The sequence below is a fragment of the Chiloscyllium plagiosum genome, chromosome 20 (assembly GCF_004010195.1).
Source record: "Chiloscyllium plagiosum isolate BGI_BamShark_2017 chromosome 20, ASM401019v2, whole genome shotgun sequence".
NCBI lineage: Eukaryota > Metazoa > Chordata > Chondrichthyes > Orectolobiformes > Hemiscylliidae > Chiloscyllium > Chiloscyllium plagiosum.
This window is the reverse complement of record NC_057729.1, coordinates 42,105,468-42,120,293: the sequence shown is the minus strand read 5'-3', so window position 1 is coordinate 42,120,293 and position 14,826 is coordinate 42,105,468.

Genomic DNA, 14,826 nt, shown 5'->3' with positions numbered 1-14,826 from the left:
AGGTTAAAGCTTCAACAGGTTGAAGGGATTCTCTGCTTTTTTTTCTATTTCCTGTAGTTGCTCTTCTTGAACAGTTCCGTTTTCTCAGTCTGCTTCACAAGACTGACTGCACACTTCTCTCAGTCTGCTTCACAAGACGGGCTACACACTCCTCTCAGTCTCCTTCACAATACTGACTGCACACTCCTCTCAGTTTCCTTCACAATGCTGACTGCGCACTCATCTCAGTCTGCTTCACAATACTGACTGCACACTCATCTCAGTCTCCCTCACAATACTGACTGCACACTCCTCTCAGTCTGCTTCACAAGATGGGCTACACACTCCTCTCAGTCTGCTTCACAATACTGACTGCACACTCACCTCAGTCTGCTTCACAAGACGGACTATACACTCCTCTCAGTCTCCTTCACAATACTGACTGCACACTTCTCTCAGTCTGCTTCACAATAATGCTGGCCTGCTGCAAGGCAGTCAAAGCTTTAATATCAAAACAAAAACATATCAAAATATGGGCAAATCTATTCAGCATTTACCAATCATGTTCACAGGAAATTACCACAAAAGAACTAGTGGCAAACCAGCAGCATACCTAAGATGAAAAGGATGCTGGAAATTTGAAAGAACAAAGAGAAAATGCTGGAGAAACCCCGCAGGTCTGGCAGCATCTAGAGCAAGAAACACAGCTCAACTTAAATTCAAGTTCCGCCTCATCTTCACACAGCAGAGTGTGCCCCTGTTGATTTTTACATTCATTCAGTGGAACTGCAAAATAAATTGTTTTTATTTTCAGAGAGCTAACTGTATTATTTTCAGTGTCTGAATATCAGATGTTGTTGAGATATCTTTTAAAGATGCAGTGCCATTGTAAAGCATTCAGTAGACCCGTGTAAATTAAAAGCACATTTTTTAAATGCGGAGCACGCTGTTCGAAATATTTGACTTTGGACAAAGCATCTTATTTCTGTGAGCTACTAAAGGCACAGCCTAACCATTGGAATGAAGAATGTAGACTTTATAATCTTGTTTCCATGGTTTGTCAACATACTTAAAAATGTGTTTGTCCTGGAAATTAAGACACGATCAAATGATAAATGGACCGAACATTATCTAATGTGAGGCCACTATTTATAGTATTCTTCAGTATTTTTTATGTTAACAGTGCAGTTTTCCATTTCCCATTTGAGCCATTTATTAATTGGAGGCACAAAAATTCATAAAATATTATTTTCCACCAGCATGTTATAGTTTGACTGTGTCACTCTCGGTTTGCATGATGGGAATTTCCAGAGTGAAGATAAATGCATCTTCTGTCAACAAATAAACAATTCACCTTTGGCTTACTTGCTTCAATCTTTTACATCTGTCATTAAACTCTTTGAATCTTCAACCACAAAACCATCTCCTCAACTTTCCAACAAAAAGATTCATCAATTGCACTTGTGTACGGGGAATGTGAAAAGGTTCTTTCCCAACACTGTCAGCAGATTTTAAGTTCCAGGCAGAACAAAAATAACTCCTTTTATTTTTGAACTTTCTTGTTTGCTTAATACTACTGACTCATACTTAATAAGCTGTTTTAGTGGGGCAGAACTTTCTCTTCACTGGCACAATGTGGGCAATGTTGGGAAAGCTTGGAAATTATTGTAGGTGGTTACCCTAAATTTACAGGCTCAACTAAAATCAGAAAAAGCATATGAAGCTTTTCCTATTGAAAGGTTAACCAGATGATCACCTAATGATTAGAATGTTACCGGGCTACATTTTAATGTTTTCTGAAGATACATCAGTGTTTGCATTAAGTGTTGTAACTGGTGACACAGAGTGGCTGGCTGAAGTTCTGTTTAAAATAGATGCAGTCCACTAGATATGTAATATACCATTTGTCAGTAAAACTGTGATCACATTTTATTGTGTAAATATCACAAATTTGATGAGACGTTATAAAAACTGCAAGGAAATAGCTCATAGGAGCAGTCTGGACAAACTGGCATGAGGTCAAGCTTCATTCAAGCCTAGAGATGGGCCTCTTTCAATTAAAACCCAAGCGGTTGGTCAAATGTGCAAAAGATTAACAAGACCATGGAAAATGTCACACTTGTACCACTGGTCAATCACTGAAGACTAGATAGTGTCAAAGTTTGATCACATCGGATATTTGTATGGAAAAGGATGTCTCAAAATGTTAGTTAATTAGCTCTGGGATGGGAGGCATCTTGTTGGCAACTCTAGATTGAGACAGAGATGGCTGGTCATGTGTTTCAGTCTGATTCTTGAACAAGTCCACATAGATCTGGACATTTGCGATGGTAAGCATTCGACAGGAAAGGATGTGATATATTAGCATTATTGCAGTACTTTTGGAGTGTACTTTGCTCCAATAAACAACAATTGGGTATAACACATTGTTGGGACTGCTTTGGGTATTGATATCCAGATTAAAGCCAGTGGACCAGGGAAAGTAGGAATAAAAGCCTGCAATACAACCAGAATGAAAAACAAATCAGAAATAATTATCCAATTTTCCCCTTGTGTTTTAAATGATAATTTCAGAATCTTACTATTGAATAGCAACTGCCTTATGTCTATGCATTTCCATCTCATTAATGAAATGTGCCTCGTTTACATGTTTCTTCTGAAATAACACCACAGAGACTGGCGTCCTGACAACGTTACCCTTCATTTATACAAGGAGAGAGTGTGACACTGATCCAGCTCCCTGAGAGCCAGCTCTCAGAGTTAATAGGATGTCTGATGCTCTGTTTCTATCTGTTAGCCAGGGTTCCCTCAATGGACTAGATTAACACCAGATGGTGATAGGTAGATGCGGGAAAGCTCGGTGGGATGGTGATGGGGGTGATGAGGTCCACCTGGCTGACCTCATTGCAATCACTACCTCTTCCAATTCCACTCTCCTTCACCATGAAACACGATAGTGCCAATTCCCAACATGTAAATCAGAGCAAGCACCTGGCAGCTGCAGCTTACCGGTTGCCCTCATGGAACTGTTCCATCACAAAATGTTGCTCTGTGTTCCTTGGCAAGCATTCTCCTTGGCCACTCAAGTTGGCAGCAACAAACCACCAGCCTTTCCACATCATCATGCCTGCTCTCACATGCTTTTGCCCAGGTCACTTACTATCTGTATCCAGACTGGTTGTGCCTGGTGTTAGAACTTCCTGTGACAGTCAGCTGAATAAAGGACAGCCCTCCTCACCACCTCTCTATCCACAAGCACCTCCATTAATCTCGCCACAAAGTGTGATGCAAGCTTTCCTTCCTGGGCCATGCTTTTGGTAGTAAGAATGGAACCTAAGGGTGTAAGAGGTAGTTCCTGGCTTGCAGCTGGACTTTGAACATGCACCTTCAGCGAGAACACTGTAATGTCCAAGCTTTTTCATCTTCTGCCATGTGATTCCATGAGAAGAGTGTTGAAGAGTCCAGATACATAATACATGAGGTGACTAGTGGAAGATGACCTGAGAAAGGTCGTTCTGAGCATTGCAGACCATTTACCTGGAATCTCACTTGACAAAACACCACCTGTATGTGGAAAAAAGTCCATCCTTTTAAATTTTTTGTTAATGGCATAAGTTTTGTTAACAATTGAAAACTCTGCCCTGCATCAGATTCTAAAACATTTTATAGCTGATCTGCATGAATTCTGGTAAAGTGAGTTAAAATTGAAATGTTCAGACTTAAAAAAGGACTACATCATGAAAATCAAAGCATTTCTCGGACTTTGATTGTTCACTAATTTGCCCAAATTTTAAGCTTTAGCATTTTCCAGTCAACTCAGGAGCATAAATGCTGAGCTCACCAGTGCCAGGAGCAACTATCGTTTTACAAGCTCCAGGATTTGGGACAAGCGATGCTATGGGATCACATACTGCAGCCACAACTCTTCCATTTGAAAATATGGACTTAGTGAATAAAGCATAACTAAATGCAGGGTTTTGATAACATAGACAGGAAGAAGCTATTTTCCCTTCCTGAATGACTATCAATGGGAGGACAAAGGTTTAAGGCACTTAGATTAGATTACTTACAGTGTGGAAACAGACCCTTTGGCCCAACAAGTCCACACTGACGCACTACCCACCCATACCCCTACACCTAACACTACGGGCAATTTAGCATGGCCAATTCACCTGACCTGCACATTTTTGGAGGAAACCCACGCAGACACGGGGAGAATGTGCAAACTCCACAGAGTCAGTCGTCTGATCCGGGAATTGAAACTGGGTCTCTGGCGCTGTGACGCAGCAGTGCTAACCACTGTGCCACTGTGCCACCGTGCCACCCACTAAAGTTAACAAAAGTAAAGGTAATGATGAGAAGTTCCTTCCTCGTGTGGAGTTATTAACTTCAGAAATGCATTGCTTAAAAGCAATGCTGAACAGATTTTTTTAAAAAATGAATTAATGTTGTTTTGATTGGAGTAAAACTTAAGTACCAATACTCAATGTTCATCTTTTGACTAATATCTGAAGCTTGCATGGACTAACAAGATTTTATAAAGAACCTTGGTGGTTGAAAATAGCTGCTGTAATCCCTTGACAAGCCCAGGCTAACCACATGGGATATATACGTCTGCTACCTTTTCCAAAGAGTAGCAAAAACATTCAGAATGCCATTTCCTTCCTTTGTTTCTTACCTTTACCCAGAGCTTCAAATTAGGGTCTTATGGCATGCTTAGTCACCATTGGAAGCCAAACCAACCTTTCCTTTTACAACGGCTCCTGCAAAATCCTGAGGTTTAAATCTCCAAAGGTACTTTGACATGCTACAGAGAGAAGGTAAGTGTGTAAGGTGAGAAGGAAAGTGGCAGGTGGGTGAAGTGGTATGGTGCCAGGTAGATAAGGGAATTTACTGCCAGTGTTTAAAGGAGTAGGGTGCCAAGTAGTTGAGGCGGGTAAGATGTCAGTGGTGAAAGGTTAGGGTGGCAGTGATGAGTATCTTAGGTTGGAATATACGTTGGTGAGCAATATAGTGGCAGGTGTGGGGTGAGAGGATGGGAAAATAACTGCGTCAGAGGGTAAGGTGTCAGCTAATGGTGTGATAACTATTATGTCTGAGACACACTAGAACCAAAAATAGAACACAATGTGGATGGAGGGCAGACTTGAACAAAGATTACTCTACTGTAGATCTCTCGGCTCCACAGTCCATTTTTTAGAATGCCTCCCCTAGCTCCTACCTCCAAGTCTCCTCACCTGCTCTCTTAAAGGGCAGCACATGCCCAACTACATACATTACAATAGCAACATAGGATTGGCAGTGTGTGATTCAGTTCCTCAAGTTTGCTCCACCATTCTACATCATGGCTAATAAATTAATGCCATATTGCCACATTATCTCTTGATGTCATGAATAACCAGAAATCTCTAAGTGCAAACTTAGAAATATTTCAATTACAATTACAATTACAAACATTTCATATATTATGCAAATAGCTGGGGACCAAGCACTGAATCTTGCAATATCCTTCAGTCACAGACCACCAACCTGCTCAGCAATAACTTGCCAAGTGATGCCTTGTTTGGCTTCCACCAGGGCCACCCAGCTCCTAACCTCATTACAGCCTTGGTTCAAACTTGAACAAAAGAACTGAATTCCAACATGGAGATGAGAGTGACAGCCCTTGATCAAGGCCTCATTTGCCTGAGTGAGGCATCAAGGAGCCCTAGCAAAACTGGAATCAAAAGGTATTGGGGAGAAACTCTCCACTAGTTGAAATCAAACAAGGAGCACGTTATGAATTGGTTGTAATTGTTGGAGGCCAGTCATCTCAGCTCCAGGATATCTCCGTGGGAGTTCTTTAAAGTCATGTCCTCGGCCCAAGCATCTTCAGCTGCTTCATCAATGATCTTCCCTCATCGTAAGGTCAGAAGTGGGGATGATTGCAAAATGTTCAGCATCATTCGCGACTCCTCAGATATTCGAACACTCGGTGTTCAAATGCATCAAGATCTGGACAATAGCCAGCCTTGGGTTGACAAGTGGCAAGTAATATTTGCACTACACAAGTGCCAGACTATGACTGTCTCCAATATTAGACAATCTAACTCACACTCCTTAACATTCAATAGGGTTATTAGCACTGAATTCCCCCAATATCAACATCTTTCACGAGAAACTCAACTCAATTCACCACATAAACACATGGTGACAAGAGCAAGTCGGAGGCTAGAGACATTACGGTAGTAGGCAAAAGTAGGACTGCAGATGCTGGAAACCAGAGCTTAGATCAGAGTGGTGCTGGAAAAGCACAGCAGGTCAGGCAGCACCCGAGGAGCAGGAAAATCAACATTTCAGGGAAAAGCCATTAATCAGGACATTATCATAGTAACTCACCTCCTGGTTCACCAAAGCCTGTCTATCATCTGCAAGGTATAAGCCAGATGTGTGATGAAACACGCCACTTGCCTGGATGGGTGCAGCTCCAACAAGACTCAAGAAGCTCAACACCATCCAGGACAAAGCAACCTGCTTAATTGACATTACATCCACAAACATCTCAGTAGCAGCAATGTGTACCATCCATAAGATGCACTGCAGAATTTCACCAAAGCTCCTGACACACCACCTCCAAACCCATGACCACCTAGAAGTACTAGGGCAGCAGGTACATGGAATACCACCACCTCAAGTTCCCTACCAACCCACTCACTATTCTGAGTTGGAAATCAATCACAATTCGTTCATTGATGCTAGGTCAAAATCATGGAATTCTCTTTCCTAAAGTTATTATGGGACAATCCAGAGCACGTGGACTGCAGCAGTTCAAGAAACCAGCTAACTGCTAACTTCTCAAGGGCAGCTAGGGGTGGGCAAAAAATTGCTGGCCCAGCCAGAGACATCCATGTCTCATGATTGATTAAAGACTAAATCGGAACAATCTCTGCTATGGAAGGATTGTCTTATGAACAAAGGTTAAATAGGGTTGGGATTCTATTCACTGGAGATTCAAAGAATGAGAGCTTATTGAACCACCTAGGGATTCCTAAGGAGCTTGATAGGGTAAATGCTAAAAGGATGTTTCACATCATGGAAGAATCTAGAACCAGAGTGTAGAGTTCCAGTGTAAAGCAGCACCAATTTAAGACTGACATGTGGAAGAATATCCTCTCTCAGAAAGTTATGAGTCTTTGGAACTCCTTGTCACGGAGAGCAGTGGGGCAGATTCTTGTGTATATTTAAAGCTGAGATAGAATCTTCATCAGTAGGAGAATCTTCATCAGTAGAGAATTACAGATTATGGGAAAAGTGCATGAAAATGAGCATGAGTAATGTCAGATTAGCGATGATCCTATTGAATGGCAGAGCAGGCTGGAGGGGCCACATGGCCTACTCCTAATCCTATTTGTTGTGGTCTTATGCTCTTATTCAATTTGCATTCCCTAATAGTGGCATTGTAGTGTAGATGAGCAGAGAGATCTCAGTGTCCAGGTACATAGATCCTTGAAAGTTGCCACCGAGGTTGACAGGGTTGTTAAGAAGGCATACAGTGTGTTAGCTTTTATTGGTAGAGGGATTGAATTTCAAAACCATGAGATCATGCTGCAGCTGTACAAAACTCTGGTGCAGCTGCACTTGGAGTATTGCGTAGAGTTCTGGTCACTGCATTATAAGAAGGATGTGGAAGGTTTGGAAAGGGTTCAGAGGAGAGTTACTAAGATGTTGCCTGGTATGGAGGGAAGGCCTTACGAGGAAAGGCTAAGGGACTTGAGGCTGTTTTCATTAGAGAGAATGAGGTTGAGAGGTGACTTAATTGAGACATATAAGACAATCAGAGGATTAGATAGGTTGGATAGTGTGAGCCTTTATCCTCTGATGGCGATGACTAGCACAAAGGTACATTGAGGGGTGATAGATATAGGATAGATGTTAGAGGATAGTTTCTTTACTCAGAGAGTTGTAGGGGTGAGGAACGCACCACCTGCAACAGTAGTAGACTCGCCAAATTTAAGGGCATTTAAATGGTCATTGAACGAGAATGGAATAGTGCAGGTTAGATGGGTTTCAGATTGGTTCCACAGGTTGGCGCAGCATTGAGGGCTGAAGGGCCTGTCATGTTCTATGTTCTATGTTCTATGTTCTAGTACCCACTGAACTGTAATGCTATCTTTTTGTAATCCATGGACAAGGACTCTCAAATCCATGTGTGCTGTTGAAACCTGTAGAATTTCTCAATGTAAATAATATTCAGCTCTATTCTTCCTGTCAAAGTGCATGACCTCAAATTTTCTTACATTATATTCCATCTGCCAATTTTTTGACCACTTACTTAACCTGACTATAGTCCTGTGCTGACGTCTGTCACCTTAACCATTTGCCCTGCCACCAATCTTTGTGTTATCTGCAACCCTGGTATAATATATTCACTTGCCTCACCCCAGTTATTAATATATGTTGTACATAATTGTGGCCCCAATACAAAAATCTGTGCTACACTATTAGTTACAGATTGCCATCTGGAAAATGCCCTCTTTATTCGAACTCTCTGTCATCCATTAGTTGTAATGTGGAGGTGTCAGTGTTGGATTGGGGTGAACAAGATCAAAGTCAAACGACAGCAGGTTATAGTCTAACAGGCTTATTTGAAATCACAAGCTTTCAAAGCATTGCCCCTGTGTCAGATATAGTCAACTTGATGAAGAGGCAATGCTCAGAAAACTTGTAATTTCAAATAAACCTGTTGGACTATAACCTGGTGTCGTCTGACTTCTGACCTTGTCTATTAGGTGACCAGTATTCTAACTGGTCAGGCAGCATCCGAGAAGCAAAAGAGTTGACGTTTTGAGCATAACGTCTTCATCCTGATGAAGAACTTATGCTCGAAACATTGACTCTCCTGTTACTCAGCCTGACCAGCTGTGCTTTTTCAGCACCACACTTTTTGGGTCTGATCTCCAGCATCTGCAGTTCTCACTTTTTCCCTGTCCTCTAACCCTGCTTATATACTATATCCAACACCCTGGTCTCTTATTAAGTAGCCCAATGTGTAGTACCTTATCAAATAGCTTCAGAGGGTGAAAATGACTGAACTTGTAACAAAAATCAAAGACGCCCCATACCAATGTAGAAATCTTAATCATTCTTGTGTGCAGAAAGTCTTAGATGTGATGTTAGAAACTGATGCTGCAAAAGCGATCAACAAAATTCCATGCTCTGATAATACAATGAAATGGTAAATTAGTAACATGTCAGCTGGTATTGAGAAAGTGCTAAAAGAGAAGTTACCTATCAGTAGGAGGTTTGCTTTGCAGATTGATGAGTTCACCAATATAAGTGAACACTGCCAGCTACTGGCTAACGTTCAGTATGCTGATAAGGACTCCCTTCAGGAGAAGTTTTACTTTTGTAAAGAGCTACCTAGTCACGCAACTGGTGAAGAAATATTTCAGGATACTGATACCTCCTTGAGTGAAAACAAGGATCTTACCTGGATCATGTGTAATAGCAGAGCAGCTTCCGTGATAGGGAAAGTCAAAGGAATTGTCAGTAAAGTGAAAGAGCAAAATCCTGACCTTTACATTCCCATTGCATCCTCCACCATGAAGCTCTTGTAGCCAAAACAATGCCGCCAGCATTAGTTGCAGTATTAGAGCAAGCCGCAGAATCATGAATTACATAAAAACATGGCAGTTGAAATCAACTTTGATCTGTACTTTGCATGCAGTGATGCGCACTGGCCATCAGAGCTTACTATTACACACTGAGATGGTTAAACTGATTAAACTCCATCTGCCATTTCTCTGGTCAATTTTCCAATTGACCTATATTCTGCTGTATCTTTTGACAATTTTCACTATCCACAACTCCATCAATTTGCATGTTGTCTCCAACCTTACTAATCAGACCAGCTACATTTTCAGCCCATGGCCCAAGATGGCGATGCAGTAGGAATCGAAGCCAGAGTTCATCCACTCTATCTGTTTCTTTGTTTTTTTGTCCTCATGTTTTTTTTCTCTTTTTTTTTCCCCCTGCTTACCTCCCTTCCTTAGACAGAATCGGTGGTGGAGAGTTGAGCCAGCACAGACCACATGGACTCCTAGCCTTGAGGAGGCCCAGTGCAGACACCTGGCCTCAAGGTGAAGTCCAGCGTGGACTCTCTGCTTTACAAGGTCTGTTATGCTGAACTTTTACCTTTATTCCTTTGTTTTTCAATTTATACCTAAGATTTTGTATCCAAATGTCATTGTACCTAGCTTAATGAGGAATGTAATGCTGACCTTTTAGCTTTGTTTCTTCATTTTTCAAATTTATACCTAAGATTTTGTACCTAGGTATCATTGTACCTAAGGTGGTGGTGCTGGAAATGGCAACTTTGTATACTTTTCACTGTACTCAGGTATCACTGTACATGTGACAATAAACCTGGTCATAGACCCCCAGTCAGAAAAACACCCCCTCCATAAATACCCCCTGACTTCTACAACCACATGAATTTCATATCCAACTTATCAACTCACCATGGATCCCAGGTGACTTAATCTTCTGGACCCATATTCAATGTCAAATGTTTTAGTTAAGTCCATTTAGTTAACATTCACCATCCTATCTTCATCAAACATCTTCACTTAGTCAAACAAATTAATCAAATTTGTTACCCAAGACCTCCTCTGCATAAAGCCATGCTAGCTATCCTTAATCAGTCCATTCTTTTCCAAATGCAAGTAAATCCTGTCCCTGAGAATCTTCTCCAATAATTTTCTGACCACTGATGTAAAGCTCCCCAGTTCAATAATTTCCTGGATTATCACTGTTGCCTTTCTGAAACAAAAGAAGAACCTGGGCTGTTGTCCAGTCTTCTGGGATCTTGCCTGTGGCTAAAGAGGACACAAAGATCTCTGATAAGGCCCCAAAAACTCCCTCCTTTGCCTCGCTCAGTATCTGGAATAGATCATATTAGGCCCTAGGGAATTAACTGTCTGAATTTATTTTTATGATATCCAATGCCTTCTCCTTCCTAATAGTGCCAAGAATATCAACATATCCCTCCCTAATCTTAGTATCATTCATGTTCTTCTCCTTGTGAATACCAGTGCAAAGTACTTATTAAGGATTTTCAGTTGTTGAAAAGCATAAGCTCTGAAAACTCAAGGACCCTGATGCCCCTCTAAATCCTTCTTCCCCTCCCCTTCCCTCCAACTCCATCCTTTCATCTATTCCCATTTCTTGCCATTTATATCCTCTGGCTTTCCTCTTTCCAATTCTGAATGACCTGTACCCAAGAAAGGATTTAGTTTTATCCCTTTGTACCTCCACCTCAATAAATTGTGGTTATGGCATGAAGTTGAACTCTTCTTCAGTCATCTTTGTCTGTAACCACTTCGTTGGACAGGAGTTGTCTCCTTGCTGCACAGACCCTTTCATTCATCCCTAAAACATCTCCTCCACTTGGACCCCTCTCTCTTGCCTTTTGCCTACAGTTGATCTCTTCATCAAGGAGATCTGAAGAAGAGTCATGCCAGTCTTTAAACATTAACTCTGTTTCTCTGTCCACAGATGTGGCCACACCTGATGAGTTTCTCCAGCATTCTTCTTTATTTCAGATTTTCAATCGCAATATTTTGCTTTTGTTTAGTCATCCGGGAGTCACATCAATGACCACAGAAATGCCTTACTGCTCCCCTAACTACTGAATAGTCAACTTCCATTGCTCTTGCATTCTTCTCCATAGCACCTGCCGATGTGACTAAGCTACTTGTGTGGTTCTTGTTATATTCACAGAGTCATAGAAAGGATACAGCACCGAAACAGACTCTGCGGTCCAATTTCCCCATGCCGACCAGAGATCCTAAATAAATCCAGTCCCATTTGCCAGCACTTGGCCCATTTCCCTCTAAACCCTTCTTATTCATAAACCAATCCAGATGCCTTTCAAATTTTGTAATTGTACTGCCCTCCACCACTTCCTTTAGCAACCTATTCCATACATGCACCGCCCTCTGCATGAAAAAGGTACCCCTTCGGTCCCTTGTAAATCTTTCCCCTCCTGCCTTAACTCGATGCCTTCTAGTTTTGGAGACCCCGTCTCGGGGAAAAGACCTTGTCTACTTACACTATTCATGTCCCTCATGATTTTATAAACCTCTGTAAGGTCAGCTTCTGATGCCCCAGGAAAAATTGCCCCAGTTTATTCAGCCTCTCCACTATAGTTTAAACCCTATAACCTTGGCAACTTACTTGTAAATTCTTTCTGAATTTCACCCAGAGGATTGTTAACCTATGGAATTCCTTGCCCAGGAAGTAGTTGACGCTACTTCAGTAATTGCTCTTAAAGTTAACGTAGATACTTTTTTGAAAAATAAAGGAATTAAGGGATGTGGTCAAAATGCAGGTAAGTGGAGCTGAGTCCACGAAGAGGTTAGCCATGATTATTGAGTGGTGGAACAGGCTCAAAGGATGGGCAGCCTGCTCCTGCTTCTGATTCTTATGCTCTTATGTTCTTATGAACTCGATGGACTAATGCCATCACCAGTAGCCAAATTGGAAATGAGATAGACTTGGGCAATCATCCTTTCTCTCTCTACTGGCCTGAACTTAATCTGCAGTGTGATCACTTTGCAAAGCATATTATCCAAAGTAATTCTCAGCTTCACTGATTCATTGTAGTGACTCCAACCACCATTTGAGTTCCAAAATCTGGAGCTCACATTTTTGCAGCGAGAAAAACTACCCACACACGTGTTCATCCAGACTATAGTGAAGTTTCATGACTCTCCATGTGACACAGGATGGGTATTCCATGCAGTCAAGATGTCCTGCCAACTCTTAACTAATGTTCAGACTTTATACTTTAAATTGGAGATGAGAAAGCAGAAAGACAAATTACTTACAAATCAGCTCCAGCTCTGTCTCTGGCTGCCTGCTCAAGGTCTTCATCAGGCCTGCTCCTCATGTGATGGAAGGTAGCAGGTAAGTGGGTGATGTGATGGGATAGCAGGTCTGTGATCGCATGGCTCAGGGGGCAGGATGATTACTGGTGGCTGCCTGGTGCTGTGTCATGGAGACTGGTGGTTGGCAGTTGGGGTTATTCAGCTGAATGATTGTGTTTGAGGAATGTGTGTCTTCTCGGTTTTATCATTACCCAGGAGTTACAGCACACCATGATCCTTCTAACTATTCAGATACACAAGTTGAAACTATTTGAAGTCACTGACTCTAACTCAGATTTGAGATATTTTTTAATGAACCTGCTCAAAGATATCATTACACATGTCAGGAGCAGTTGGGACTTGAACCCTGGTATCCTTGCTCAGAGGCAGGGACACTATGCCACAAGAGCCCTGAGCTCACAGTTAAGAAACTTTTCAGAGGGTCCCAGATGCAGAATTGTCAGGTTTATTGCACCCAGTGCTTCATGATTTTGATTGGTTTCCATAGAGCACCTGTAAAGGTGGATCCACTCCCTAACTGACCCCAAAAGAATTAACCCCCTGTATTTTGTACCCATGCTGATATCCAATTTCATTCAAATTTCCTGTCTTCCTGGCTTCTACTTGCAGTATTTCATCAGAGATTGCTTCATTTAGGTGACTTTTGTCTAAAACTGCATTAACATTAGCTTTGTCAACAGCATAATGCATCCTCTAAACTACAAATCACAAGGTGAAGTTTAAAAAGTTGATTATTAAGCATTTTCAAAAGATATTTTGCCCAGCATAAAATTTTCACTCTGTCCAAGCATCTAGTTCAGAGTACCCATTCTCTCTTTCAACAACTACAGATAGCTCCTTTTGGTAAGGCAGAACTTGAATATTGGTGAAAAAAAACATTTATTAATGAAGCTTTTTGCCTTGCACTAATCAATTGTATAAAAGAAATTGTCTAATTAATATACAACTTAACAATTACCTGAATCAAAGCAAATGTCTTTAAACTTAATAACATTATTTTTCCAAACCAGTTCTTGCTACTTTAATTGGCCCTTCCCAGTTCTAATTAAACTATACACAAATTTGCTACATGTTTACTTTTGGGACTAAGCAGTGCTTTACTGATTAAGATGTCTGGAACAGACTAAAATAGAAATAGAAATCAATAAACAAATTTATCCTTCTAAGTATTTTTGAGTTATGTCACAGAGATGTTTATTATTAGAGCCTTTAATAGAATTCATATCGTCATCAGAACCCAAACAGAGCTCACTAAATGTGATGCATGCTCTGCTGTACCATCTTGGATTTGGAAGTGGCGAAGGTAGCCTCGTTTTAATGGATTAAAGAACATATAAAGTTGAACATTGTTTCAATAGAAGGTTATAATTAACCTGAAAAATTCATGCCTTCAGAAATGAAAACCTTCAGAATGATATTTTTTCCTCTCTTTGATCTCCTTTAATGTCTCCCATTGTCTATTGAAAGGCTGCTTTTGATCTTTTCCCAAGATGAGAATATTTGCGTTTCCTCCTCTGTACAGTAACTGCTTCTGGGTCCTCCGAATTGTTTTCATTGCTTTCCATCTGTGCCAATGTTTTACTTTGAATTGCTGTGTGAACTTTTACCCACCTAACAAGAATGTGACTCAAGTCACAAATCAACACGAGTTATTCTCCCAATAAAAATAATTCTCTATAACCTTCTGAATTACCATTAATGATATTGTTGCTAATGATGAAAAATACATTGTGCTTTATGATTCAAAACAGATTTATTGAGAGATGCTTGAGACTCTTCCCTTTCCAAATTATTGTACATTTTTAGCTGTCAGAAATATTGGCGGCACTACAGTGAGCTTTCAGTATACAGAAGGTCAATTGTGGAAAATGAAAGCAAGCATTCCTTTCTGCAAGCGTACATTGATAAATAATTCTGG